This window comes from Leucoraja erinacea, chromosome 24 (assembly GCF_028641065.1).
Source record: "Leucoraja erinacea ecotype New England chromosome 24, Leri_hhj_1, whole genome shotgun sequence".
NCBI classification, from domain to species: domain Eukaryota; kingdom Metazoa; phylum Chordata; class Chondrichthyes; order Rajiformes; family Rajidae; genus Leucoraja; species Leucoraja erinaceus.
The window spans coordinates 8007483-8034542 of NC_073400.1; the positions used below are offsets into that span (position 1 = coordinate 8007483).

Sequence of the window (27060 nt, forward strand, 5' to 3'; positions counted from 1 at the left end):
ATATTTAATTTTAATATTTTAGTGGGTTTGCCATAGTAGGGTATTTTAACTTTCCCTACATTGCTTTAGACCAAGAGAGTTACATGGAGAGGAATTTGTAAATGCATTCAAGAGGGTTTTCTGGAACTATATGTGGCTTCAGAGGAAGCTGTATCTTGTTGTAGGGAATGAGGAAGACCAGGTAGTCATAGTGCTGGAGAAACTCAGCGGGTGAGGCAGCATCTGTGGAGCGAAGGAAATAGGCAACCTTTTGGGTCGAGACCCTTCTTCAGCCTGATATGAGGGTGGGGGGTGGGGCAGGAAGAAGAAAGGAAGAGGCGGAGACAGTGGGCTGAGGGAGAGATGGGAAGGGGAGGAGAAAGCAGGGACTACCTGAAATTAGAATTCAATGTTCATACCGCTGGGGTGTAAACTGCCCAAGCGAAATATGAGATGCTGCTCCTCCAATTTACAATGCTCCCTCCGTAACTCCCTGGTCAATTCGTCTCTTCCCACCCAAGCCACCCCCTCTCCTGGCACTTTCCCTTGCAACCGCAGGAAATGCTACACTTGTCGCTTTACCTCCCCCCCCCCCCCCCCGATTCCATTCAAGGACCTAAGCAATCTTTCCAGGTGTGGCAGAGGTTCACCTGCACCTCCTCCAACCTAATCTATTGCATCCGCTGCTCTAGGTGTCAGCTGGTGAGACCAAGCGTAGGCTTGGCAATCGCTTTGTCCACCACCTCCGCTCAGTTCGCATTAACCTACCTGGTGACTCAGCACTTCAACTCCCCCTCCCATTCGGAATCCGACCTTTCTGTCCTGGGCCTCCTCCATGGCCAGAGTGAGGACCACCGTAAATTGGAGGAGCAGCAACTCATATTTCACTTGGGCAGTTTACACCCCAGCGGTATGAACATTGACTTCTCTAATTTTAGTTAGTCCCTGCTTTCTCCTCCCCTTCTCAGCTCTCCCTCAACCCACTGTCTCCATCTCTTCCTTTCTTCTACCTGCCCCCACCCTCACATCAGTCTGAAGAAGGGTCTCGATCTGAAACGTTGCCTATTTCCTTCGCTCCACAGATGCTGCCTCACCCGCTGAGTTTCTACAGCAGTTCTGTCTACCTTCGATTTTCCAGCATCTGCGCTTCCTTCGTAAACAAGTAGTCATAGTGTCTCTGGAAGAATTCTTTGGAAACATGGTTTGGCAAGCTTTAAGGTAGCCATGGATAAAAGAGAAAGTTGGTCCTTGAGTTAGGACCCTAAATTGGGGGAAGATGGATTCCGAGAGTGTAAGACAAGACCCGGGAGATGTAGAGTGGGAAGAGCTGCTAGGGGGAGAAACAACATCTGACAAGTGGGAGGTGTTTAAAAGAGAGAGAGCAAGAGTTCAGAGTTAGAATGTCCCTGAAGATGCAAGAGGCATAGATGGTATGTTTAGGAAACCCTGTTCAATGAAAAATAACGAAGGAAAAGAAGGAAGTATATGTCAGATAAAGAAAATATTTATCAAAAAATTTATGACGTTGAGATAGGATATGAGAAGATTAAGAATGAAACTGGGAAGGCAAAAGTGTATCATTAAATGGACTTGGCAAGCTCGATCGAGGAGAATCCAAAATGCATATAGATAATTAGAGTAAGAATATAAGGGATATGATTACTGTTTGCAGATTACACAAAAATTGGTGCAGTCATAGATTTTGTTTAGAATGTAGGACTGTAATTTTAAGAAGAGATGCAATAGGGCGTAGTAGTGGAAACTAATGTTATACAGGTGCACAACCTTTTATCCGGTGTTCCAGAAACCGAAAAGCTCCGAAAACCGGCCATTTTTCCAGATGTCGTCTGCGCACCAAAGCTCGCGTTTGGCGCCAAACTTGACCCAAAACGACCCACGGTCAACCCAGGTCTGTACTACTGTAGCGGCTGCCTCATCCCTGGAGACCGGGAGACGCTTAAACATCTGTAAATCATTGCTTAAATGTTAGTCAGTTAGTTTGGAGGGCTTTTATGTGAAGGGGGGTGAAGGGGTAAACTTTAATTCTTAGTCCCCTACCTGGTCGGAGAGGCGGGGAGCGGTCAATGCCTTACCGGGTCGCCGTGCAGTAAGCTCCGCAGCGCTGTGGCCGGTGGGGCTGTGGGCGACGCCGGTTGTAGCTCCGACCCCGGCAACTCTACCCCTGGCTGCGAGGCGCTCCAAATCCAGCGCGGCCCGCGGCCGGACGCCCCAGCTCCGCGAATGTCGGGAGTCGGCGGCGTCGCAGCACTGGGATACCAGCGGGGTGCGGGCAATGCCTTACCGGGTCGCCGTGCGGCAAGCTCCGGAGCGCTGTGGCCGCCGACACACAACATCGCGGAGCGTCGCTGGATTTGGAGCCGCGCAGCCAGGGGTAGAGTTGCCGGGGTCGGAGCTCCAACCGGCGCCGCCCGCGGCCGGACGGAGCCCCCAGCTCCGCGGCTCCAAATCCAGCGACGCTCCGCGATGTTGTGTGTCGGCGGCCACAGCGTTCCGGAGCTTGCCGCACGGCGACCCGGTAAGGCATTGCCCGCTCCCCGCTGGTATCCCAGCTGCGACGCCGCCGACTCCCGACATTCCCGGAGCTGGGACGTCCGACCGCGGGCGGCACTGGATTTGGAGCGCCTCGCAGCCAGGGGTAGAGTTGCCGGGGTCGGAGCTACAACCGGCGCCGCCCGCGGCCGGACGGAGCCCCCAGCTCCGCGAGGTTGGGAGTCGCCGACCAGGTAGGTAGGGGACTAAGAATTAAAGTTTCCCCCTTCACCCCTACACCACCACCACCACATAAAATCCCTCCAAACTAACTGACTAACATTTATGCAATGATTCTCCCGGTCACCGGGGAGGAGGCAGCAGCTCCAGACTTTTCAAGCCGCCCGCGCTACCTACCTAATCTACGCTAAAAATCTTCCATTCTGAAATCCGAAAATGTCCGAAATCCGACAAGTGTCTGGTCCCAAGGCTTTCGGATAAAAGGTTGTGCACCTGTACCAATGAAAAGATGTTTTGATAGGAAAGGAGTGGATGAATATAGGTTGAATGTGGGGTAGTGGGGCTTTGTGTAGATTGGCATAATTGTTGGCATGGATAATGTGGGCCATTAGGGCCCATTTCTGAGCTGTACGTTTCTACAATTCTGTAAGATGCTGTGTGAAAGATCTGCATCGTACTTATTCCTTAAACTTTACCCCTCTCACTTTGAAGTTATGCCCTCTAGTATTTGACATTTCAATCCATGGAAAAGGGTTCTGACTATCTATCCTATCTAGGCCACTCATAGGTTTTATATACTTCTATCAGATTAAAGCAAAAGATATGGAAGACCCATGGAAGAATAAGACTGGGAATGTCACCTTGGTTTCCCTTCCTCTACCTCCTCCTCTCACAAAGAGGTGCAGATTATCCTGGAGCTCTTTCATCCTATATAGGACTTTGCTAATATTCTGTAAGGGATTCAGCTGTGACAGACATTACAGCTGAGCCTGATTACATCTCGTCCGCTTATCTACAGCAGTGAACTTTCAACCATTAGCAAACAGTGAGGCAGAAGGTATTTGTAGGAAGGAACTGCAGATGCTGGTTTAAATCGAAGGTAGCCACAATTGCTGGAGTAACTCAGCATCAGGCAGTATCTCTGCAGAGAAGGAATGGGTGATGTTTCCGGTCTCGAAGGGTCTGAAGAAGGATCTCGAACCGAAACGTCACCCATTCCTTCTCTCTAGAGATGCTGCCTGTCCCGCTGCGTTAATCCAGCATTTAGTGTCTAATCAGGCAGAAGGATTGGATATTATTTGCCTGTCCTTAACCCAGAAACACATCCCAGTTAGAAGATGCTGTTGGATGAGGAGAACCAACAGCAGAAGTAACAAGAACAAGTTAGGTTTATGAAACACCACTAATATTGTAATGTGCCTCGGGCACGTAAACTTGATACGTCCAAACACATAAATACTCAGAGGAATTTTTAAGAAGAATCTAGGCTGGCAGGTTTAGTGGAATATGGGCCAAGGTGGGATGGGAATGTAGATGGGACATGTGGTCGGTGAGGGCAAGTTGGGCCGAAGAGCCTGTTTCCATGCTGTACGACTCTATGACTCTAAATGAAATATCTGACTAAAAAGACATCAAGAAGAAATGATCATTGGTGATTTGGCCAAAATAAGTGTAAAATTACCTGCCACCAATTAAATCAATCTCTTGATATGCACTTGCACTGTAGTCAATGCTTTCAAATGTCAGGAAGTGAGTATAACGTTTGATCAGAACCCATGCATTCATTTAGTATTAGCGATTGAGAATGAATTTGTCTTCCTACCTCTGTTCAATATAAAATGATGCCTTCAAAGATTTGTTTTCCCTTGCGGCCTCTCTTTAAGAGAGCAAGGTCAGATGAACCTGGCCACTCAGACTGCTGGCAATGTCAGCCTGTAATTGCTGGAACTTTGCTTACCAGGTCACTCAGTGATCCTTTCATATTAATCTAAAACAATCTGTTACATTGAATTATATCACATTAATCTGGAACAGCATGTCAAATAACATGCACTACGTTTTAATTTCACATGCGTATGACTTTTTAAAAAGTAGTTAAAAATATCTAATTGGAGTATTGGTTATATGCCCATCATGAGATCGAACAGATTTCAGTCGATCAGAAAACCCAGGTGCATCCACACAAACTAGGCGTCAGTCATCCCAACAACATTCTCTGACTGCTAGTTTGCATTTACACTCATTATCTTAATGCATGGTTGTGTTTGGCTGGACTGTTGTTGGACAGATTGCCCCACAGTGGCAGAAGTTTGCTTGGAGGCTGTGCTGAGACATAATATATTAGCACGCAGGATTTGCATAGAGTAAATGAAGACAAATTGTTTCCACCAGTGGAAGGACAAAGATTTAAGATAATTTGTAAAAAAAAAAGCATATGCAAGACACTGATTTTGTTGAATAATTAAAAACAGCAACATGATCCAGAGATTTCTGCTGAAAGGGAGGTGGTAACAGATTCAAGAGTCAAGAGCAGGGGTGGGGAACTTGCGGCCTTCAAAGCCATTACGTGTGGCCTTTTAAATTAATCCAAACTATATAGTGGTAACTTTTAGGCTAATCCACATCGACTGAAGGGACTGAAAGGCAAGAATGAGGCAAATAGTTTAAAAGGAGCGTGGACTGCAGGAATTATCCTAAAATTAATTGTCTTTTATTACAATGCCTTTTATTTTGTTTAATAGGAGAGTTCTCTTCACCCTGGCCAAAGCTAACAAAAGCTTCTTGTTGCCAATGAACTTTCATGATTGAATTGTTCCTTCTTGTTGGCTATAGCCTTCCATGATTGAATATTCTCTCTCTGGCACATAACGCAAGTTGGAAAATCAAAGTACTGACATTTGGAACTTAAACACAGTTTAAGGGCATTTTGATTGTAAATTAGAAAGTTATTTCAATTATGGTCATTGCAAACTCTAAACCCATGTGTTTAGAAACATAGAAACATAGAAAATAGGTGCAGGAGTAGGCCATTCGGCCCTTCGAGCCTGCACTGCCATTCAATATGATCATGGCTGATCATCCAACTCAGTATCCTGTACCTGCCCTCTCTCCACACCCCCTGATCCCTTTAGCCACAAGGGTCACATCTAACTCCCTCTTAAATATAGCCAATGAACTGGCCTCAACTACCTTCTGTGGCAGGGAGTTCCAGAGATTCACCACACGGAGAACATGCAAACTCCACACAGACAGCACTCTAGATCAGGAACTCTGGCCCTACAGGGCAGCAGCTCAACCAGCTGTGTCACTGTGCCATCCCATTTCTTCACTGTTGTTCAGACCTATTTGATGCCCCAAAGTAACATGCTGCTATCAATCTCAGAGATGAAATTCCAATTAGTATCTCTATCCACAACTTATTAATGGATACCATTTCAGATTTCTTCTTCCCTTAGTGTGAACTAGCACTTCCTGAAAATGTAACTGAGGTGCAATATTTAAATGATGGTGCATTAAAATAAAAGTGAGCATGCTAAAAATATTCAGCAGGGATAAAGTGTTAATGTCAAATATTATGCCTACCCTTCTGCCCCTCCTCTGACTCCAACCCTCACCCTTGTCGTATTTTTACCATCCCCCTGACATCCCTCTCTCTGACTTAGAATGGTCTGCCCTCAATAGAGACCTCACCTTTGTACCCCTCCACCCCCATGTCAATGGGCACCATGACGTAGAGCAAAAACACCAATTCCTTTTGCCCAAAGATGCTGCATGACCTGCTGAGTTATTTCGGCATTTTGTGTCTATTTTTGGTGTAAAGCAGTTCCTTCCTACACATTAAAGTTTTAACCCTATTCCTTCTTCCATGAATGTTCCTTGACCTCTTGAATATTTACATAATTTTCTGTCTTTATTCCAAATTTGTGTTGTTCACATTGCTTTGTTTTTTATTATGTACTCTTGTTCCTGATTTCCATCAGGGTAAATTGTTTCTTTGTGCACATCATATCAAATCATTTTAATACTTAAGTACACTCACTCCTTAAGTTAAGCTCACTCCTCAAGCGTTTAAACTCATGGCAACTCTATGCATTCCGCCTCTTGTATTTACCCTTTTAAGATCGAACCTGGCCAATATCTGCTCCAAGGTCAAAGTGCCATTCTTGAGATATCACCAGAGATCTAGCTGACACTGTACAACTGAAGCATAATTTTGTCCTCCTTGTATTTCGGCTCCTGTCAGATAAAGACAACTAGCCTTTTTGATAGACACAAAATGCTGGAGTAACTCAGCGGGTCAGGCAGCATCTCTGCAGAAAAAGAATAGGTGACGTTTAAGTTCAAGACTCTTTGTCAAACTGAGAGTCAAGGAGGGAGAAACTAGAGGAATGTACAGTTTTTATTCGGTACCTTTCCATATCCTGAGTGATTTTTGGTCTGTACCTTCCCATACATCTAGTTTCCCCCTCCCTAACTCTCAGTCCGATGAAGAGTCTCAACCCAAAACATCATCTATTCCTTTTCCAGAGATGCTGCCTGACCCACTGAGTTACTCCAGCATTTTGTGTCTATCTTCAACATCTGCAGTTCCTTCTTAGACAGCCTTTTTGATTGCCGATTTCTATTCTAGGATGAATCGAATGCGGTGTAAAATACTGAAATCAGGAAGACACATAGTCTATACAATTCATTCATATACAACATCAATCCAACTATGGATGAAGTTAAAGCAGACTTCAGATACTTAGTAGATTCAGTACTCACCACCTCTAAATATCGATGCAGCAAATGATATATCAAAGGTTGACCTATTTAGCCAACAACAGTGGAAACAAGTGGGACAAACGTATGCTGCCCTGTCAGGGAGCAGCTTGTGTACTCTGTTCAGAATGTTTACCAAGATAGAAGGAAGTCACTCAGCAAGAGCAGGCAGTGGAGAGAATAGCCACAATGCCACTCTCAAGAGATATAAGATACATTTGAATGACCTGGCCTCTTCAACATTGGAGGGACATTTCTAACAGGAGATTATAAAAGTACAAAAAGTGCAGAAAAAGTCAATCTGGAAAATGACTTTAGACCGTGAGAGTGAAGTAAAACGGTAAACAGCAGATTTTAAATTAATTTCATTCAATTCCTTTTCTTAGAGAAAAATAGAAGAGTTCCATTTCTCCAAAACCTGCTGATATTTTCTGGTTGAACTTGTTATCTGGTGTTCAGGAAGATACACAATAGTCTAATAGAAATGTTGACACAAAATTGTATTTAGTGCACTGATATATGAAGGATCTGATGTCGCACAACATCTTATTGATATAGACTTTGATCTGTGAATTACCACCAATTCCAAGCAATTACAAAGCTCCAAACAGCATGTGGTTAATAGTTCTTACACTTCTTTAATTACTACTGAATTACTTAATGGCTTCCTCTTCCAAGCTCCTAGACAAATAAAAAGAAAATCTAAATTTAAAAGGGAAGGAAATGTTCGTGCAAGAATTTCCCGGGTGGATTTTGCTTCACATCTTCAGCTGCTGTTGATTACTTTTCAGGGAACTGACTAAAAATTACATCAATTATCTTTTTTTTTCACTTGAATCCAGCAGAGATGGCTAAACTGGGTCAATTCTTTAAGGATTATTTTGTCATTACTGAAGATTAATCTATGATGGCGGAAAGGGCATGACAACGGAGAGCATAAGATTACTTTTGAGAGAGACCTGTCACTCTGAGTTTTGTCTCGCAATGTTGCATCTTCGGCCCATAGTTTTTGCATCACTTAAAGGCTGTTTGTTACTGTGGAGATGCCATTTTCATTATTTGCCTAGGATTGGATTAAGTGATTAGAGGATTGATCCCCTGCAGTTCATGCTATTAAATCCTGCAACAGCTTGCCGCTCGTCCATTAGTGCAAGGGCACCAGCTGTCTATTTCCATTGGTCTAAAGGCATTGCATGGAAACCGAGATCTTGCTTTAGATAAGGATCAAAATAATGGACGTTAATTAGGATGGTTCTGATACGTTGTTTGATGATTTTTCTGTGAAACATTTTGAAACTCAATCTGGAATGTTTATCATTTAGTCATAATTAAAATAGTTCATACCATTACAGATCTTGCATTCATAGAGCACCGTTAATTCTGTAAAATATCATGACTGCCTTGCTGTACGAAGAACAAATGACGAAAGAACTATAGTGCTAAAATCTTCCCTCAAAACTAACCATTCACCGAGTTATTGGAATCATTTGTGAAGTCGGGTCTGTGAAATATCACACTCAACCATTGAGGAGAATGTAAATCAGGGGCACCAATAAAAGCCTAGATTCCCATATGATATAAACAGGATGTTATTTTACTCTATGACCTAAAGTTAAATGCTCTAATTCTGAACATAAAGAATATGGAATGCAATTTACTAATCATAAGTAGTAGTAGGCCCCCCTCGGCTATGACTGACCATGGGCTTCAAATTAATTCAAAAATGTAAGTTGACATTTTGTCCCTATGAAACCATGTGCTTAATGAATATAGAATCACATAATGTATTTCCAAAACAGGGCAGAAGACATTCAAATACAACTGAATCCAACCTTGGGAAAACAATATGGGTGACAAAGTGGTGCAGCGGTATAGCTGCTGCCTCACAGCGCCAGAGATTCGAGTTCGATTCTAACCTCGAGTTGTCTGTGTGGGGTTTGCACGTTCTCCCTGTGACTGTGTGGGTTTTTTCTAGGTCATCCAATTTCCTCACACTTCCCAAAGATGTACGTGTTTGTAGGTTAATTGGCCCCTGTAAATTTCCTATCATGTGCAGGGAATGGATGAGAAAGTAGGATACCATAGAGTGTAACATAGTGTGATGTTACATAAAGTCAGTGGTCAGCATAGATTTTGTGGGCAGAAGGGCCTGTTTCAAAAGAGTGACATGAAGTGGGTTGGTATGGAGACCTATAAGCAAATTGCATTCCATATTCTTATGTTCAGAAGGGCTTGTTTCAATCTCTAAAAACATAAGTTTGCTTCATTATTCTTCATAAGTTCCTACCATGCTAATATTCTAAATAAAGTAACCTTGTTAAGAGGAGAAAATGGATAGGTGATGTTTTGGGTAGGGACTCTTCAATCAAAAAATGTAAGAACACAGTTGCCAATTTGTTGATGCTTATTCAGACTTACATTCCAGTCTTCTGCTGGGTCAATTGCCAACATAGAATCACAGAATTGGCTTCCAAAATGTGATGGTAACAAAATTCAAGAAATCAAAAAAGCAATGAAACCAGTGGCCGTAAATATTTTCAAACCAGACTGCTTCAATGTGGAGAATCTAGTCATCCTTTCCAACTTTACAGCAGTAGCCACATTTCAACAAGTTGCTCATTAGCTGTAAAGTAATTTGGAAAGTCCTGAATATGTGAAAGGAAGGAGATGAATGCAAGTCAGTATTTTAATTCGGCCGTGGTAGAATAACAGATTTTCATATCAGGATCCTGAAGAACTAAAGTGATATTACAAGTTAGCAATTTGCGTTTAATTGACCCACTGGATAATTAGACTCATTGCTATGTATTAATATTAAAAATACTTACTGATTTTAGCAGCTGATGCTCTTTCTCCAATGACAGAGTACCACTGGCATTGAAATTATGTGTGGTTTGTTGATTGGAATGGAAAATTACTAGGAATATCTGAAGTGCTAAATATAAGCATAGTCTTAGTGTTCCTTGCTGATGATTACACAATCTTAGATGTACCCTTGAAATGTTATCACACTGCCAGCAGCTCTATACCAAACTGATAGGTACTTGGCAACTATACTGTCCTAATTCTAAAATGATAGTGTTAGCTCCTCAAACTGACAATACTTTATGTAAGTGAATAAAGTGAAGATGTATTAACAAGCTGATTGCTGCGTGTTCCGGTGAAATAGAGTACCTTGGTTTAAAAAGTAATTTACGCATTTAACTTCAATGCAATTTAAACTGGCCACCACAGAGAGGATATTTGCTCTAGTGGATTTAAGAAGAAATCAGATAAAACTAGAAACAAGGAATTACAGATCTGGTCTGAAGAAAGGTCCCAACCCGAAATGTCACCCCATGTTCTCCTGAGATGCTGCCTGACCTGCTGAGTTACTCCAGCACATTTTATATATATTTTAGATAAAACTAGAATTGTGTAGGTTTCCTATTTCTGCATTACAAGAAGGATGGGGTAGCATTAGCAAAGTGTGGAAGGGATTCACCAAGATGTTGCACGGGCTTTACTTATAAATAGAGCTTGAGTTGTCTGAACTTATTCTCACTAGGCTGAGGAGTGACTCAGCTTTATAAATGAGGGGTGGCAATAGGGTAGATAGTCAGGGTCTTTTTCCAATACGAGAGGAGGAATTTAATGGAGATCTAAGGAGCTGGTTTCTCACATAAAGGATGGTGGGTATGATGTAACAAGCTTCAGAAGAGGTTGCAGAAACAGAACTTTGGAAAGGTGTTTGGATAGGTCCTTGGAATGGAAAGAACTAGAGGAATGTGTGCCCATTACAGGCAAATAGGATTGGAGGATGTGGGCGTCATGATCAGCATGGCCAAGTTGGGCTGAAGGGCCCATTTCTGTGCTGTACAACTCTACGGCTCTGCCGGCAACTGTGTGAGATGGAAAGAAACAAAAGGGTTTACTCAAAAGTGTGACATGAAGTGGGTTGGTATGGAGACCTATAAGCAGCATAAATTACAGTGTCGACCAAATGACCAATTCTGTCCTGTAATTTCAATGTAATTTCGTGTAGATGGATCACCTCCACTCAGTGCTGGATATCTATTTCATTCAGACTATCAACATTTATCTTCTCAATCACCCGAAATACATTCTTGCAGCATAATGTACTTATAAACTTATAAACATATAAACTTAGAAAATAGGTGCAGGAGGAGGCCATTCAGCCCTTCGAGCCAGCATTGCCATTCATTGTGATCATGGCTGATCATCCACAATCAGTAACCCGTGCCTGCCTTCTCCCCATATCCCTTGATTCCGCTAGCCCCAAGAACTCTATTTAACTCACTTTTAAATCCATCCAGTTAATTGGCCTCTACTGCCTTCTGTGGCAGAGAATTCCACAAATTCACAACTCACTGGGTGAAAAAGTTTTTTCTCATCACAGTTTTAAATTGCCTCCCCTTTATTCTTAGACTGTGGTCCCTGGTTCTGGACTCTCCCAACATTGGGAATTGTTTTCCTGCACCTAGCTTATCCAGAACTTTTATTATTTTATTCTTTTCAATAGGAACCCTCTCATCCTTCTAAATTCCAGTGATTACAAGCCCAGTCTTTCCAATCTTTCCTCATATGACAGTCCCTCCATCCCGGGGGTTAAACTTGTGACCGTACGCTGCACTTTCTCAATAGCAAGAATGTCTTTCCTCAAATTAAGAGACCAAAACTGCACACTATACTCCAGATGTGGTCTCACCAGGGTCCTTTACAATTGCAGAAAACCTATACTCCAATACTCAAATCCTCTTATTATGAAGGCCAACATACCATTAGCTTTCTTCACTGCCTGCTGTACCTGCATGTTTACTTTCAGTGACTGGTGTACAAGGACGCCCAGGTCTCGTTGCACTTCCCTTTTTCCTAATCTGACACCATTGAGATAATAATCTGCCTCCTTGTTCTTGCCGCCAAAGTGGATAACCTCAATTTTATCTACATTATACTGCATCTGCCATGCATCTGCTCACTCACTCAACCTGTCCAAGTCACCCTGCAACCCCCTAGCATCCTCTTTGCAGTTCGTACTGAAACCCAGCTTTGTATCATCTGCAAATTTGCTAATGTTACTTTTAATTCCATCATCTAAATCATTAATATATTTTGTGAATAGTTGCGGCCCCAGCTCCGAGCCTTGTGGCACTCCACTCGCCACTGCCTGCCATTCCTACTCTTTGTTTCCTGTCTGCCTACCAATTCTCTATCCATGTCAATACCCTACCCCCAATACCATGTGCTCTAATGTTGCCCACTAATCTCTTGTGGGACCTTATCAGAGGCTTTCTGGAAGTCCAGGTACACTACATCCACTGGATCTCCTTCATCCACTTTACTTGTCACATCCTCCATTTTACTTGTCACTTCCAAATTAAAATGGAAGCTAAAATATTTTGCCCATATGCTGATCTAAATGTAGATGGCAACAAGTACCAGGTAGTTCTCTTCAATATTGTCAAAGCTGAGATAAGAAAGATCCATTACTTCCATTTGCTTCCATCACTGTTCAGTCCTAATGGCTGCTTCTGAACCAGGGCCCATGTCATTATATTAACCCACAAAAAACACAAACAAATCTGTTGGGTTTTGGTACAAATGTTTGAAAAGGAGGGCCAGTGGTCACTTAAATATTGCAAGTTCACTATGGTAGCACGTTGATGTCAGAGAGAGACGGCTGTGGGTTGTAGTTTTAATTCACAGACTTCAGCATTTAATTCATACCAGCGGCTCAGCACAACAGTGGGAGACTGCTGCATTCCCAGTGTAGCTGTTTACACTGGCACAGATTTTCATCAGGGAAACCTGATTTTCAGATGACACATTCAACAGAAAACCTCTCTTCTGTCAGGTGAGCCTAAATACGTCATGACGTAAGTTTGAAGATGGGCCTTAACAATGTCTTGGCATTATCATTCCAACAACTTCCAGGGAAAGAAGACCATCTGGTGTTTTCAAATTACGATACTATACCATACCATACAATACGATACTATACGATACAATACTATACGATATGATAGAACTGATACAGTGCCTCACCATTCCTGGACTAGTCCTGTTTACTGTCCAGGTAAACTCCAAGGTACCTGTACTCCTTTGTAAACTGCACATTCACACCCTTGATTTAGACAGGGGACAGAGGTGTTCCTCCCCTCCTACTAAGCATGCTACTATTATGCATATTGACAGCTGCATGTTATTCATTCAGTCAGTGAGTTGACGTGTGCTTACTCAACTAATCAAGCATTTAATTAGCTGCTTTTTGGGGCATTTTGTGCAAGACACCTCCTCAATGCAAATTCTTTATTTCTGTAAGGAAGGTGAATTCACAGCAGAAATCAAGTGCTATCAGAAAATCAGATCCCCGTTCAGCTTTACTGGCCCTTTAATTGTGTCTGAAGTCCACAGGTGCATGAACCCATGAATAACAACATGTCCAAGCCAGACAAGAAGAGTGAACACTTGTGGTCACTTTGCCCTAGATATGCTTACACTTGGTCCAAGAAGAATAAAGCTGCTGGAGCATTAAACAGGTTTAAGTTGTAATTCATTACATATTACACCTCAGTGCAGAAGGTTGTGCAAAGGCTGAAATTCCCACATATTTCAGGAACTGTCAATGTTAAATGTAAACTTTTATTTCTTGCCAGTTCAATTTAAATGTAGCAGGAAAATACAAATTTAAAAAGATAGGCAAGGCATGGTAAACATACAGTCCATTAAACATAAATTAAGTCAAGGTAATTTAGCAAGAAAACCTCTACATCTGAAAAAAAAAGGATTTTAACCTGTCATGTTCAGTGCTGGGCCCATTTCTCTTTGTGGTTCATGGTAATGACTTGGATGAGAATGTAGAAGGCATGGTTACTAAGTTTGCAAATGACACGAGAGTGGGTGGTTGCGTAGATAGTGAAAATGGTTAACAGAAATTACAGATCTTGATCAGTTGGGTTAGTGGGCTGAGGATAGTGGAATTGAGTTTAATGCAGATAAGTGCGAGGTGTTGCATTTTGGGGAAGTCGAACCAGGGCAGGTCCTTCGCAGTGAATGGCAGGGCCCTGGGGAGCGTTGTAGAGCAGAGGGGATCTCGGTTCGCCAAGGCCTACTGGATCTCTCGGTTGCTAACGTTCCCATTCCCATTGTGACCTATTAGTCCTCCATTGCAAAGGTGAAGCCACATGCAAAGTGGAAGAACAGCACCTCATATTCCACTTGGGTTGCTTATAACCCAATGGTATGAACAGTGAATTCTCCAATTTTAGGTGACCTCTAACGACCCCCCCCCTCCCCTATCCACCACATGCCCCTTTTCCTCCCCCCCCCCCCCCCCCCCCCCAGGGCCCCACCTATTTCTCCCCTCCCCTGCTACTTTCCTCCCTCTAGCTTCACAATCCGCATCTCTTCAATCTTGTCTCACGCTTTCTGCTTTTACAGTAAATCTGGTACTTGTTCCAAATATTTGCCAATCAAACATCTACCTTGCCTGCATACACCTATTACCTGCCTTTCCCCTCTTTAAGCATTCTTCTCCCCCCTCTACAATCAGTCTGAAGAACGGCTTTGACTGAAACGTCACCTGTCCATGTCCTCCAGAGATGCTGCCTGACCTGCTGGGTAACTCCCTCTAAACCTTACCTGGCTATGTACCTGTCCTGGCTATGTACATGTACCTTACCTGGCTATGTACCTGTCCAAATGTATTACAGTACCAACCTCAACTACCTCCTCTGACAGTACATTCCATATACTCACCACCCTCTGTGTGAACAAGTTGTCCCTCAGATTCTCATCTGCGACAGAAGGCTATGGAGGCCGAGTCTATGGATATTTTTAAGGCATAGATAGATAGATTCTTGATTAGTACGGCTGTCAGGAGTTATGGAGAGAAGGCAGGAGAATGGGGTTAGGAGGTAGAGATAGATCAGCCATGATTGAATGATGGAGTAGACTGGATGGGCCAAATGGCCTAAGTCTGCTTCTATCACATGACCGTATGACCAGATTCCTGTTAAATCTATCCCTTCTAACTTTAAACCTATGTCCTCTGGTTCTTGATTCCCTCACTCTGGGTAAAAGACATTATGCATCTACCCTATCTATTTCCCCCCTCATAGATCTCTCGTCCTCCTGCACTCCAAAGAAGAATGTCCTAGCCTGCGCAACCTCGCCCTTACTCTGAAGATAGACACAAAAAGTTGGAGTAACTCAGCGGGACAGGCAGCACCTCTGGAGAGAAGGAATGGGTGACGTTTCGGGTCGAGACCCTTCTTCAGACTGGTTAGGGATAAGGGAAAGGAAAGGAATAGACGATGATGTGGAGAGATAAAGAACAATGAATAAAAGATATGCACAGAAGTAACGATGATAAAGGAAACAGGCCATTGTTGGCTGTATGTAGGGTGAAAACGAGAAGCTAGTACGATGGGCACCTCTCTCAAACCTCTCTCCTTTTGATTATCCGATAATATCTCACATTCTGATGCCAAGATAATTATTATCCTGTCATTTCAGTGGTATTTATATGTGGGAAAGTATACAGTGACTTAAAATTAATTGAGAGTCTCTTAGAGAAGAATGAGGAAGTCCCTGCAGCATTAGTAGATAGAAATAGCAGTGATGCAATATCTGTGGTTTTATTTTCCATCACTCTTTATCTTTCAGCCTGGGGCAATGATCTTCTGGCAACCAGGCATTATTCTGAATGTAAATGGTCGAATTTATTGCACAACTAGTGCCCATGCAAAGTAGTATTGATTTAGAATCTAGACTCTAGTACAGGTACGGCCCATCGACCCCCCGTTGACCAGTGATCACCATGTACAGCAGCACTATCCTACACATTAGGAAAGTTTGTCATTTTCACTGAATGCAATTAACCTACAAACCTGCACATCTTCGGAGTGTGGAAGAACCCGGTGAAAACCCACGGGGAGAATGTACAAACGCCGTACAGGCAGCTCCCTTAGTCGGGATCGAACCCATGTCTTTGGCGCTGTAAGGTAGCTACTCTACCACAGGAACACCAGGAAATATACTGTGAGATTGGGTGCTGCATGAAATTAGGCAAGTGCCACGATGGCCTGTCTCTCAGTGATACTGTGGTAGGGATTAAGATCAAAACAGTCACCTAATTGCAATGTCTCAGAGTGAGATTTGGATCGGTTTGAACTCTGGGTGCCATCTGAGTGCCATATGGTGATTAAACACATTGGTGGACGAGTCACGCAGACAGTCACATATAACATCAAAATTGACTGGATGCCAATGCTGTCATATTTGACCTCAGTGCACCAGCCAGCAACAGTTTGTATGGCTGGAAACACATCAGGTCGCAGGAAGATCCTTGTTAAAAATATAATTCACTGACTTTTAACTAAGTTGCTGGCTGATACCTTCCAGCTGCTGCTGCCAATCTGCAAGTGATTTTTTTTTTTTTGCTGATTCAGGTTACAGAAGGATTTTCTGTTGATCAATAAATAATTCTGGAACTCTGAAACGAGAACAGAAAATGCTGGAAACACTCAACTTACAAAATTCTTAAGGGGTTGGACAGGCTAGATGCAGGAAGATTGTTCCCGATGTTGGGGAAGTCCAGGACAAGGGGGTCACAGTTTAAGGATAAGGGGGAAATCCTTTAGGACCGTGATGAGAAAAACATTTTTCACACAGACAGTGGTGAATCTCTGGAACTCTCTGCCACAGAGGGTAGTTGAGGCCAGTTCATTGGCTATATTTAAGAGGGAGTTAGATGTGGCACTTGTGGCTAAAGGGATCAGGGGGTATGGAGAGAACGCAGGTACAGGATACTGAGTTGGAAGATCAGCCATGATCATATTGAATGGCGGTGCAGGCTCGAAGGGCCGAATGACCTACTCCTGCACCTATGTTTCTATGTTTCTATGTCAGGCGGCATCTATGGAAAGAGAAGAAGAGTTAATGGGTTCAGGCAGGTGAATGAATGGTGTGGGTGGAGGAAGCACAAAGAACTGCAGATGGTGGAATCTTGATCAAGTGCAAAGTGCTGGAGGAACTGAGTGGGTCAGGCAGTATCTGTGGAGGGAAAGGGCAGGAGATGTTTCAGCTCAGGGCCCTTCTTCAGACCGAAGAAGGTGGATGAAAATTACAGTGTAGGACGGAACTGCAGATGCTGGTTTTACACCGAAGTGGAAGAAAATTAGTTGGGCTACTTTTGAATGAAGGAGTCGAGATCCTTCAGACGATCACTGTATTAAATAAAGATGTCCAGGGATTGTACATTCATTGTATAGATCAGCTGGTTAGAGTTAGGAAACTGGAAGCTGGCCAAGTGGTGAAGGGTAAAGAGGAATCACAGGAATAAATGTGGAAGAGACTGGATCAGGGAGAAATGATGGAACAAGAACAGGCTGAAGCATTAGGTCTACCTGGATAGTCTTTCTTCTGGATCCTTAACAGGGTTAGAAGCAGTCTGTGTAGGGCTGAGAGACTATCATCATCGCAACCATGGAGAGAAGAGCTCCCGAAAAAATAAGATCAGCGGCGATCTAGGAGACTGTCTTCGCCGATCACAGATAAGCACCACTACACAGCTCATCATCCACAGTTGCATGAAGTTACTGAAGCTCCTTCTCAAAGAGCTCACTACAGCATATTCCCACTCGCCAGGCAGCAACAGACTGAGGGAGAATTCAGCCATGAGAAGATCATGGTCATTCGATGACTTTAGGGACCATTGACACACAACTCCAATGACCCAGATTCCATCCTGACCTCCGCAGGCGTCTGCACACAGTTTACACCTTATCCCCATCACCACATGTATTTCTTCGTGCATCCCAAAGGAACCTTAGTTGACTAATTGGCAATGTAATTACCCTTTAGATAGCCACAGCATGCTGGAGTAACTCAGCGGGACAGGCAGCATCTCGGGAGAGAAGGAATGGGTGATGTTTCGAATCGAGACCCTTCTTCAGTCTGAAGACGGAAAACGACCCAAAACGTTGCCTATTCCATCTCTACAGAGATGCTGCCTGTCCCGCTGAGTTACTGCAGCATGCTGTGTCTACCTTCTGTGTATACAAGCATCCGCAGTTCCTTGTTACATAATTACCCTTTAGTGTAGATAGCGAAAAGGAGTTGATGGATGCGTGAGAGAGACTAAACAACCAGCACGAGTGAGATTAGAGGGGGGATGGGAGCAACAGCCACACGGTGGTGTTCAATGTGCAAGCACAGCGCATGTGGGCAGCAGGAATATGAGGAAACACAAGGTGCCAGGTAAAAACAACAGACTAATGAAATTAGCTAATGAAAAACATTGATGCTGCACCATTCTGAGACATCCCTTCAGCACTAAGACTAGTGATTAAAGATTCCTGATAGTCGCCTGAATAGTACATAACAGCACCATCATCATCATAGAAACGTAGAATCGAATTGCACAGATGAAGATTATTATATCTTTAGTGTCTGGACTACATAAAGGGGTAACAGTCTAATCCCAGCCCTTGGTCTGTCACAATTATAAAGGGTATGATAGTTAACTTCAATAAGAGTTGTTTTGTTACCATAGCAGTGGTGCAAATCCTTTGGGAAGTATTCGGACAAGGAGCTCCAGAGAGTTGAATGGGTTGCATGGGTTGCAGCATGTTTAAGGCACAAAACATTGTTTAAGAGGTAATACAGGTTGGAGATGGAGCAGCCTATGCTATTTCTAAACTGGTCAAAGTCATTTGTAAATCTCCTTTCACATGGTCTTCAAGTATCTTTCCATTATTGGCTTTATTTGTTGTTAGGCAGTTGCTAACTTGCCCCTCTGCTGAGGATCCCACCAGTGAATAGCATGCTTGGTGCTAGGTGAATAAATACTACAAGCAAGATAAAATGAGCAGCTTCTGGCAATGTTACAATGAGGAATGTGTGCTAATCGTACATTACAATCTCTCCACCTCCATTTTAGAGCTATCAAATTTACCAGCATTTAACCTGTCAGACAGTAGTGAAGAATCAACAGTCTTGCTTGTTATCAGTACTCAAGTATTTAATGAGATTCCTACTTTTGTCTTTATTGACTTTTTGAAGTGAAAGGTGCAGCGTTTGTTGAAGAGGAAGTGTGAGACCAGGATCTGTACCTCACCAGGTGACATTCCAGTTTGAGAATCATTTATGAGTCGAGAGATTGAGGTTAATGATAATGAGTTTATCTTGACCTAACAAGCATGCTAGATGCAAAAATTATTCTAGTTCCTGATATAGACGAATTGCTTAATTTTGCAGGGTAGGTTCTGCTGTGAGTATGTGAAACATACTCACAGCAGAACCTGAAACATGAAATCAGCTCACTAAAAATTGTGTTTGTTTCAAATTGATGCAGACTCAGCATTATAACTATGTTAATAATTGTTAAATATAATTTTGCATCAATCCTACATTAATCCCATTCTTCCCAAATTCTTGGATCAAACTTAAATCATACATCTGTGACCACCTCATTCAGGTGATTGTGCTAATTACTGACTACTGATTAAAAATACTTAATATTGTGAGTCGATTGCTATAATGTCAAAATATGTTTGTTACTTTACAGGTCAACAAATCGTTAAAATTCATAACCAATTTTTTTTTTAATTGATACAAATCAAATATTAATATATAGGGTGTGTAGGAAAGAACTGCAGATGCTGGTTTAAATTGAAGATAGACACAAAATGCTGGAGTAACTCAGCAGGACAGGCCGCATCTCTGACGAGGAGGAATGGGTGACGTTTCGGGTCAAGACCCTAGTCTGAAGAAGGGTTTCGACCCGAAACGTCACCCATTCCTTCTCTCCAGCATTTTGCGTCTATCAAAGATTAATATCTACCTCGATTACTGGGTTTGATATCATTACTACTTTTTAAATGGTAAAATGTTGAATGAGTATCATGAGTCAGATCCTTTAATGTCACATGCTGCTGAGGAGTGGAGCCAGCTGGTGTTGATGTTGAGCTTTGTGTGTTGAGTGTCGGTGTTGATGTCAAGCTTTGAGGATGGGGTGAGGATGTTGGAACGAGGTCAGCATGGAGATTCTCAGATAAATGCTGCGGGGGGGGGGGGGGGGGGGGGGGGATTATGTGATGTTTCCGCTTTTTGATGACACCGCCATTAGGTATTAAACCAACAAATGTCAAAGGAAAGAATGACTAATCTGCCCTTTAAAATCCCTCTCGGTAATTCTGGCATTCCAATGTCTTAGGTTTTTCAATATTAATTATGTCTTGCTTTCAAGTTTTTTGAAGCCCTGTGGTACATCTGTACTAGCTGAGGATACACCCAGTCATTCAATACTTTTGTTTTATTTCAGCTGATCCTTGCTGATTCATGCCAGTGCATTTAATTGTGGCAGGGTATGGCAGGGTAGAACTGGTCAGATGAAGGGAAATATTATCAGAGTATCTGGGGAAATACTTGATTTTGGGATATTACAGACAGAATAGGGCTGGAGATTTATCAGCCATGATAGGAAAGAAGAATGTCCCTTTCGCCTGCTGTGGTATATTGTTGATCTCGTTCATTAACGCCACATCTCTGCAAAATCCGCACATTTTCATTGAAAAAGCAAGGAAGCCAATGTCATTCCCCCCTCCCCAGTCTAACACCCCCGATGTTGAGATCTTTATAACACAAGTTGTCTTTAAAGGCAAGATTTAAGCACAGAAAATGGTAGGGCTCCTGGAGAGTGTTGTAGAACAGAGGAAGATATTTCCAGATAAACAGAAGAGGTGATTTAAGGATCTTGTAAGAGCTTCTTTGGAAGATGTAACTTCACCACCCACTCTTGGGAAACCCTGACCCATGTCTCATCAAATACAGAGAGGATGTTGAGAAGCTTGAGTCCATTCATAGAAAACAAACAAAGGCCCAGAATAATTGATAGAAGATTTGCAATATCTTCCAATCCACTTGTCCTCCTTCACCTCCGACACTCCCTCTTCTCCCCTCTCCCATCAAGCGATACCGAAGTATGAAAACACACACCTCCAGATTCAGGGACAGTTTCTTCCCAGTTGTTATCAGGCAACTGAACCATCCTACCACAACTAGAGAACGGTCATGACCTTTCGTTACCTCATTGGAGACACTCAGACGATCTATATTTGGACTTTATCTTGCACTAAACATTTATCTTTATAACATAAACATAAACCTTTATCTTGTATCTGTACAATGTGGACAACATGATTGTAATCATGCATAGTCTTTCCATTAACTGTATAGCTGGCAACAAAAAAACTTTTCACTGTACCTCGATACACGTAGAAATAAACTAATCTAAAAAGCAAAACTGAAAAAAGTTAAACTAAACTAAAGTACCACATTCCTCTCTAGTGGCCGGGTCTGCTGCCCCAACAGTGGCCTCATCATCCATCTGAGAACCCACAAAACCAGAGTGAAGTAAACCTTCCATGATTCTGAGGGACCGTCTATAAAAAAGACTGGGCGATCACATTAATCAGCAAACAATAAGGGCTGGATCTGTGGTCCTCCAAACTGTGTGAATGGAATCAGATAGGAAAGGGTGTCAAAGACAAATGTTAACCAGTCAACGCCAAGCACAGACAAATTGTGCTGTCCATTAAATGAAACTTGACTTTTATAGAGAATAAAGTTACAGGAATGTCAGCCTCTTGACACGTAGCCAGAAAAGTGTAAGTACCATAATGTTATCACTACATGAAGGGGATGTTCTGTCCCAGAGTAATGTTCCAGGATCAGATAGGCGCCTGTTCATTAAAGTAAGAAAGACTTGCATTTGCACAGCACCCTTCAGGATCACAGGATGTTCTAACGTGCCTTACAGCCAAGAAAGTACTTTTTCAATTGCATTCATTGCTGTAATGCAAGTAATACTCAACCAATTCGCATGAAGTGAGGCTCCATTAATGGTAATATGATAATAATTAGTTTATTGGTAAGATTTTCTGAAAATTTAAATAGGTAAACGTTTGTTGATGTTGATGTTTAATCCTTTTTATTGTGTAGATATGCTTCCCAATTTCTCTCCAGAGTGAACCAGATTAAAAACTGCATTCCTGATCTCCAGCCCTCTCACACAATAAAATACAAACCAGGGTAGTACATATTTCAAGAAAGAGATTTAAAGTATCTAATTTCATCTCTGGTATCCAGAATATTTCACAATTTAGGAGGTAGCATCCGTTGCAGAATTGTACTGGTAACACTAAGATGGTTGGCAGTGCCACGGGCAATTATCACAGCTATTTGCTACTCCTGCTCCAGGTAAAGTCTCCCATCAGCTCGCTAAAGTGACTTAATTAAACCAAGTGGAGCAGACAAAATGTGTAAGAAGGAACTGTTTAAACCGAAGATAGATACAAAAAGCTGGAGTACCTCGGCCACTCGGCAGGACAGGCAGCATCTCGGGAGAGAAGGAAAAGGTGACGTTTCAGGTAGAGACCCTTCAGAAGAAGAAGGGTCTCGTCCCGAAACGTCACCCTTTCCTTCTCTCCAAAGATGCTGCCTGTTCCGCTGAGCCACTACAGCTTTTTGTGTCTATCTTAATTATCGCAAGGTTTACTCTGGTGTCTCCTGCTGCCTGACATCGACCTTCCACAAAACAGCAATCCCAGTATCAGAAGTTCTGTAGGATTACCCGTTCTGTATATCATCCAAAGATGTGTTCAGGGAAAGAATGTGTTAGAAGGAACCCGCAGATGCTGGTTTAAACCGAAGATAGACACAAAAAGCTGGAGTAACTCAATGGCTCAGGCAGCATCTCTGGAGAGAAGGAATGGGTGACGTTTCGGGACTGAGTCTGAAGACGTCATCTATTCCTTTTCTCCAGAGTTACTCCAGCTTTTTGTGTCAATATTTAGGGATAGATTTTTCCATTTCCTGACTACACTCAAAAGAAAGAACAAATTTGATCTTTAAGGTGAATAATGTAAAATTGTAGGAAAATGAAGTGGAATAGACTATTAATCTCTCAAGCCTGCTCTGTTGTTCAATATAATCATGGCCTATCCAATGCCACATCCTTTCTTGCTAAATAGCCATGTTTTCTGCTTTCTGGTATTCAAACATCGATTGATCTCAGCTTTGAATTAGATCAGCAAATAGACACTGATATCCACTGATGTAGAGAATTCCATAGATTTACAATTCTCGAACTAAGGAAATGTTATCCCACTCTTATCTCACTCTTAAATGACCAACAATTCTTGGGGAAATTGCATTGTCTACCCTGATAAGTATACCCTGCCAGAATTTTGTACGTTTCACTGCTTTTAGGGCAATCTTATTTAATTATTCTTTATAGGACGATCCTCGATGGCCTGAGATCAGTCCGGTGAATCTTCTCATCACTCATTCAAAGGCATGTATGTCCTTCTTTATATACAGATACCCAAAGAGCATGTAACATATTGAGGTCCTACCAAAGTTTGCACAATCTCAGCATAACTTCCTACTCTAGTACCCCAAATTCCTTGCAATAAAATTCAATGAACTATCTGCCTTCCAAGTTGCTTAGTTTTTCCATGTTTACTTTCTACTTCTTACTTATACGAAAATCTCTCAAAGTAACAACGTTTGATTGTATCTCACGTTTAATAACAACGCATCATTTCGCTCAGCACAACCACAACATTACACTCCTTCTGCCACCTTCTTGTCCACTTCACTAACTGCACGCCCCATGGCAGGCAATTGTTGCCCTCGTCGTGGGTTCCATCAGTAAACTTGGACGTATACAGAGTGTAATCATCTGTCAATACTATAGTCCCTTATGACATGACAATGGTGAAGGACTCCTAGCGTCAAAATGCCCCTTTTATTTCCTTTGAGCAATTTGTTATTCATACTAATATATTATCAAATCCACCTTTCAATTCATCACAACCAAAAACCCGGAACATTTTACAACCAAAAATGGCACTTTTCAGATGGAAGCTCACAGTATAGAAAAAGCAACTACTAATTTAAACACAACTACTACTGCAAGCAACGATGTGTTATGTGGTCAAAATGTCTGTGAGCCATGTTTTCGATTACCTTGTTACTGGGGAGAAGTAGCCCAGCTCCGTATTCAGGCATTGCTGTGGAACATTTTGCATACAGACAAGAGCACAAACAAGAACTCAGCTTAGCATTTTGATTTAAACTAAGCACAACTTTGGCACGATGCCCTCAGTACTGCACTGGAATGGCTACCCACACTTTGTGCTTGAATTTCTAGAATAGGTTTATGAACCCCAATCCTTTGATTCAGGGAGCACTATGGCTGAGCCAACAAGACACATGGTTGAATGAGCTGCCAACGCTTCTATTGCCATTTGATTACTAAGCACTGCTACATGAAGTAACTAGGAATTCCTCATGTAGTCCAGATTCTCCTACGGACCTGGTGTGAGGTGATTCTCAAGACATGGAAACTGGTCCACATTGGCACAGTGGCACAGCAGTGGAGATGCTGCCTTACAGCGCCAGAGACCTTAACTGTGGGTGCTGTCTATACGTAGTATGAACATTCTCCCTGTGACCACGTGGGCTTTCTCCTGGTGCTCCAGCTTCCTCCCACACTCCATAGACATACACATTTGTAGGTTAATTGGCATTGGTAAAATTTGTAAATTGCCACACGTGTGTAGGATAGTGCTAGTATACAGGGTGATCGCTGGTCGGCATGGACTCAGTAGGCCGAAGAGCCTGTATCAGGGCTGCATCTCTGAAGTCTAAAAGTTGGTGCATGTGTTATACAGTGGGGGCAGGATGCTGGTGGACTTCTGATTTATCAGTGTAAGGTGTAAAGACTTTCTACTTGAATGCCACATGAAGGTCAATGGAGATGTGAAACTGAGCCATGTTGCATTCACACGTCAGCTTGAAGTGAGCTGGTTTCTGAAGTGGATGCAAGAGAGGTTGAAGAGTTTTCGAGTTGGTCTTGATGAAGCAGACATCAGTGAATCAAGTTCATCATTGTCTACAGTGCTCCAGTAAACGCTGGCTGAGGAAGAGGCAGACTCAAATTTAAGATGCCAAACCATTGAACCTTAATAACTTAACCTCCATTGTTTTCCGAGGTAGAGAAATCCATTCACTATCCAAATCTATCCAAATATTTTCACCATTTACTCTCTGCCAAGTCCTTCAGAAGCTTGCATGTTTCAACCTAATGCACAGTCTCTTGCTCAGAGTATGCGAATCGAGGACCAGAGGACATCAAGAATCAAGATACATTTATTTGTCACATGTATCAATTGGTACGGTGAAATGTGTGGTCGCCATACAGCCATACGAATAATAAACAGCACAGAACACGATAGTCTTTAACACAGACATCCCCACACAGCGGGATCAAAGTTTCCCACTGTGAGGGAAGGCTCCAAAATTCAGTCATCCTCCTCTGTTGTCCTCCCGTGGTGGGGGGGGGGGCTCCCAAACCCCCCGCTGTCACCGCTACAGGCGGCCCGATGTTCAGGCCCACTCGCCGGGGTGATGGAAGTCCTACGTTGGGACTGGAGGACATCCTCAGCGGCTTGGACATCCGAATGGGCCACCTCCTATCGGAGTCCGCAGCTCCCAAAGTCCACAGGCCGCACTTAAACATAGGTTTAAGGTGAAGGGGAAAATAGGAATCTGAGGGGTAATTTTATTCACAGAAAAGGGTGGTGAATGTATGGAATAAGCTTTCAGAGGAGGTAGTTGAGGCTGGGACTATCCCAACGTTTAAGAAGCAGTTAGAAAGGTACATGGATAGGACAGGTTTGGAGGGATAGGAACCAAACGCAGGTAGGTGGGACTAGTGTAGCTGGGACAGGTTGACCAGTGTGGGCGAGTTGGGCCGAAGGGCCTGTTTCCACACTGTTTCACTCTATCACTATGAATAAGATCACCTTTCCACTGCTCATCCTTAAACTCTGGAGCATATGGGTATAATTTACTCAATCTTTCCTCAAAAGATAGCCCTCCATTCCAGTAACCCAAATGATGAATCTTCGCTCCAATGCCTCCAAGTTAACTATGTCCCTCTTTATATAAAGAGACACGAAGCTTCATCACTTTCCCAGGACTTCCCTATTTTATATTTCATCATTTATTCAACAGGAGGCTCACAGCCTCACATCAATCACATTATACAACATCTGCCATGATCTTGCCTATATCATTTTGCAAAATTGCCCTCCCGCCTCCCTTTATATTATTAATAATTGGATACAATAGATGGAAACCCTTTTACACGACACCCACTGGATGCACACTTTCTGCCTTAAAATGGCCGGTTCTTTCCTCCTCTTATTCCTAATGATTTATGGGGAGAATTCAAGCAATTATAATACAGAAACAATTTCCCCAACATTGAAGCAGACTGATTATGCTTTAAAAGTAAGCAATGGGTTAGATGTCTGTATTAAATTGATTGAGCTGCACATTAAGGCACTTGAGGTTTCTTTAGTTTCGAAAGCTGAAAAGTTATTGCAAATTTAGTACTTTAAGTGGCAATTTTTAAACAAATTAGTTATCGTCAAGCACAATCCTAGCCAAGAGGATTATGATGGAGATCTGGAGTGGAGATGCAAGAAATGTTCTGTAAAAAGCACGGGGTAAAATAACATAAATTAAGCTGGGTTTATTAAACTGGTGTAGGAAGGAACTGCAGATGCCTGTTTAAACCGAAGATAGACACAATATGCTGGAGTAATTCAGCGGGACGGGCAGCATCTGGATAGAAGGAATGGGTGACGTTTCGGGTTGAACCCTTCATCAGACTAATGGCACAGTCAACAACGGTGGAGTGATCAAAATCAGGAATGCACAAGAGACTAA

General features: G+C 42.6%; 1 protein-coding gene across 1 annotated transcript in view; it reads right to left on the minus strand.

Moving 5' to 3' along the window:
- LOC129708616 (SAM pointed domain-containing Ets transcription factor) overlaps positions 1 to 27060 on the minus strand; it is a 79924-nt gene that overhangs the window by 41788 nt on the left and 11076 nt on the right. The gene's annotated exons all lie outside the window — the stretch shown is intronic.